Raw genomic sequence first — 4,309 nt, 5'->3', positions numbered from 1 at the left:
ACAACTACGGTGCCCAAGGCCTGGCATTGAGGAGCTGGGCTCTGTGGTCAACAGAAGGCAAGCTTTGCTGCCTGCTGCCCAACAACTAACTGCGCATATTATATAGCTTCTCTGAGCCTCAGTTTCCCCATCTGTACTTGCCGGGATGAAATTTCTCATAGTCTCTAGGGTTAATGGGAGGAGTCACTGGGACAACTTATGTAGAGCACTTAAGGTATAGTAGGTGATCACTAAATGTTCATTGCTCTTGTCGTTCATGTCCCAGATACAATGTCCTTATCCATCCATATTTCTATCCCTTTGCAAACAGACCAAGAAACTGTAAAAGGAGATAATTGACTTTTGCAGATAGTGAGCATTTGAGTAACCTCTAGTTTGTCGGGTAAAATTCTCTGCTTGTGTTTATTTGCCAGGCTATCACCCAAGCTGCATGACCAACCATCAGACAGGCTTCTTGAGATGGAAGTTTGCAAGGGCAGATGGAGATAATAACGCCTCATGGAGTTGGGCTGGTAAAAAGCACAAAAGATGGTGGTGGGGGGTCTCCAAGAGAGACCCCCCCCCATATTCTGTGCTCAGAGATGCATCCACATAGTCATGAGAGGCCCTGGTCACACACATTAAATGAACAAAGAAAGGTTTCAGCGTTTCCTGGGCCAAAGTGCCCTAGAAAGGTATGTGTGTGTGTGTGTGTGTGTGTGTGTGTGTGTGTGTGTGTGTCTGTGTGTGTATGTGCATGTATGTGAAGCCTCTGTTGGTAGCATGCGCTGTCTGGGCTGTGGTATAAACCATGGAGGGGCAGAGAAGACTTGCCATTTCATCACTTCTCATCCTTCTCTGATGCCAACGGGCATTATTATGACCCGAGAGGACATGGGTTCATGCCCTGCGTCTAGCAGGAGGGCTCCCGGGGCAAGCTTTGAGGGGAATGGTAATGATGAAGCAGCCACCACTCGCTGACCAGGTGCCACTCGTCAGGTGCTGTAGCAGATACTTGACGCTCATTATCCTCAACCTTGACAGCGGCCCTGCTAAGCACCCCCATCTTATGACCCGTCTCTTTGCCTGGTGACTTCTGAAACTGAAGTCCAGAGAGGCCGTGACACTTACTCAAGCTCCCAAAGCTTGTAAGTGACCGAGCTGTGGTTTAAACACTGTGGTCCAAATCCAAAGTCTGTCGTCTACCCCCGTAACTGCTTCCCTCATCAAAGACGAGCAAGGAGGGGTTCCTGAACGGCTCAGTCGGGTAAGCTTCTGACTTCGGCTGAGGTCATGATCTCACGGTTCGTGGCTTTGAACCCCGCGTTGGGCTCTGCTTCGGATTCCGTGTCTCCCTCTCTCTCTGCCCCTCCCCGCTTGCACTCTGTCTCTGTCTCTCTCTCTCAAAAATAAATAATAAACATAAAAAAAAAAAGCCAAAACCAAACAAACAAAAAACAAGCAAGGAAAGGGGTGCCTAGGTGGCTCAGTCCGTTAAGTGTCAGACTCTTGATTTCAGCTCAGGTCATGATCTCACGGTTTGTGAGTTTGAGTCCCGCATCAGGCTCTGTGCTGACAGTGTGGAGCCTGACTCTTTGTCTCCCTGTCTCTCTCTGCCCCTCCCCTGCTTGCTCTCTCTCTCTCCCTCTCTCTCTCAAAATAAATAAATGTTTTAAAAAAAAGACCAGCAAGGAAACAAACAAACAAACAAACTGACTATGGAATCCTGTCTGGCTCTGACCCGAATCCGTACGGGCACTAGGGTGTGGTGTCTATAGCAGGCTGAACCATTCTGGGAAGGGCTGTGGTGTACCCACTAACTTGGGCACTGTCTGGAGTGGCCGGGGCTATGGGTGAACTGGTAGCATCTATGGGGTCAAGAGGCTACTAGGGCCAGACGGAATAGCAGCAGGTGAAGGGTGGAGGCGGGCACATGTCCCGGGAGGGGCTTCTCCCACTCTATTCCTCTTTGCCGAGGGACCCACAAGTGGGATTCAGATATCTGCCGCCAGCATCTTCCAGACCTAATTCCTTAGTCTGTTCCAAGGCTGCAAAGATCAGTTGTTTGCAAAGTGTTTGGTTTGAGCCCATCAAATGCCTGCAAATGTTGTGCATTTTTCTCTCTTAAAGTATAGAGTTTAGCCTATCGATTCGTCCTGTATGATTGATTTGTCTTTAGGGTTTTTAAATATCTTGCCTATATCTTTTTCGCTTTAAGTCACGGGTTGACAGACGTGGAGTAAGGTCTCCTGTTAATGTGCTTCTGTTTATTTTTCCTTGTTTGTGATGCCTCCTCCTATGGCCTGAGAGTGAGTTTCAGAGCCTCCACTGTCTTGTGGTTTGCATTTGCCTGCAAAGCTCTGGGCAGCCTTGCAGTTTCAACCTTTCTCGGTTAGGTTGTCGCAGATGCGTCTCTGGCATTATTATGGTTGTTTTTTTATTTCGTGACCCAATACACGAATATCGTCTTTTAAAAGATTTTTAGATACTTCACGTTCATTGTTAAAAAGAAGTTGCATGCTACTTCTGTTATCATATTTGGCATTAGGCCTTCGAATTTTGTTTGCTTTTTCATAATATTGGGCTGTATGATCAGTTTTGCTTGTATGTGTGTGGTGGGGGGTGGGGGTCTGTGTGTACCTTCTGATGATTTGGAAAGGTTGTGGTCCGTTTGAATTTCTTCTAGTGTTTCGTTGGTAATTTCACACTTGTCTTCATTCAAAGAAACCTGCTGGCTTTGAGCTGCAATCGCTTTTGCTTCCGTTTCTCTTCTCTCTCTCCACCCTTCCCCCATCCTGTACCCAGTTTCTCTTTCTTGTGAAATTTCCAGGGCTCACATTCATACCCTTCAATATACGTATCTTACTCCCAATTGCTTTATCAGACTGAAATGTTGTATTTTGACCCCAGCCTAGAAAAGATGACAAAGTCAGGTTCCCTGCATGACCTTCCACCTTTGTCTTCCCCCAACTCCTCCCAATTTTTGCTGGTAGCATGATTTCGACAGTATTGTATAACACGTACATTCCATTTTAGTCCTCATCGTTCTCAGAGCTTCGCGAAACGGATCAATGTCTGTTGTCAGCCCTTTTACAGTAGTTTCTCTTGTCATCTCTTGGCTGGTTGAACTCTGACCTCTTGTAGTTTCTCCAGGAGGTTCATGGGAATTCATTCCTTGAGTTCTTGTACGTTTGAGAAATACTTGTTGTTGCCTCTATCCTTACACAGCAGTAAGGCTGGATATAGCATTCCTGGGTCGGACTTTCTCTGAGGACTTGATCAAATTCATTTTCCCATGGTCTGTCTTTATTTTGTGTTGGTAGTTTGAAGCATCAGAATTTTTCGTAACTTTAAGGTGGCTGGCACTTTGGCCTAGCTGCTCAAAATATCTTTTATTTTTTTTCAAGTGTAGTAGCTATACCAGGAGATGTCTTGGTGTGGGCCGTTCTGGAACAATTTTCTCATGGACATAGTGGGTACTTTCTTTTGTTTTTCAATTTTTTTTAATGTTTATTTGTTTTTGAGAGAGACAGAGACAGAATGCGAGTGGGTTGGGGCAGAGAGAGAGGGAGGCACAGAATCCGAAGCAGGCTCCAGGCTCTGAGCGGTCAGCACAGAGCCCGACGCGGGGCTTGAACTCACGAACCGCGAGATCATGACCTGAGCCGAAGTCGGACGCTCAACCGACTCAGCCACCCAGGCGCCCCAATAGTGGTACTTTCAATACGTAAGTTCATTCTTCTTTTATTGGTGTTAAATTTTCTAAAAATAGATCTTTAATTTTTTTGATTTCCAGTTACTTGGCTCTCTGCATCAGAGTAAATATTGTAATTACACATGCGTTGGGTTGCCATTATGTCTTCCATATCACCTTTTTCTTGAATCCTTTAAAATTTTGTTTGTTTTGGTCATTTTTGTCATCTTGTCCTGCTTGTTGCTTTCTGTGTTGCGTATCATTTCTCCTTTGTGGCCCTTTCAATATAGACTTCGTATTTGTGATCACTTTCCACGTATTCCCTGGGCTCTCTTACCACATGCTGTGTTTCCTGCTATCTGCTATTACATATCATGGCAGAAACATTGTAACTCAGCTTTGAGCTTTAAGATTATAAAAAGATTTTTCTAATTGAATTATTTTTAGTTGTGGTAAAATACATGTAACAAAAAAAATTAACATTTTAATAATTTTTAAGTATACAGTTCAGTAGTGCTAAGTACATTCACATTGTGGTCCTACCAATCTCCAAAACTCTTTTTATCTCATAAAATTGAATCTCTATATCCATTAAACAACTCCCCATCTTCCCGCCCCCCCAGCCCCAGCTCCTGG

This window comes from Panthera onca, chromosome C2 (assembly GCF_046562875.1).
Source record: "Panthera onca isolate mPanOnc1 chromosome C2, mPanOnc1 haplotype 2, whole genome shotgun sequence".
Taxonomy (NCBI): Eukaryota; Metazoa; Chordata; class Mammalia; order Carnivora; family Felidae; genus Panthera; species Panthera onca.
The sequence above is the reverse complement of the archived record's forward strand: the minus strand, read 5'-3'. Positions refer to the sequence as shown.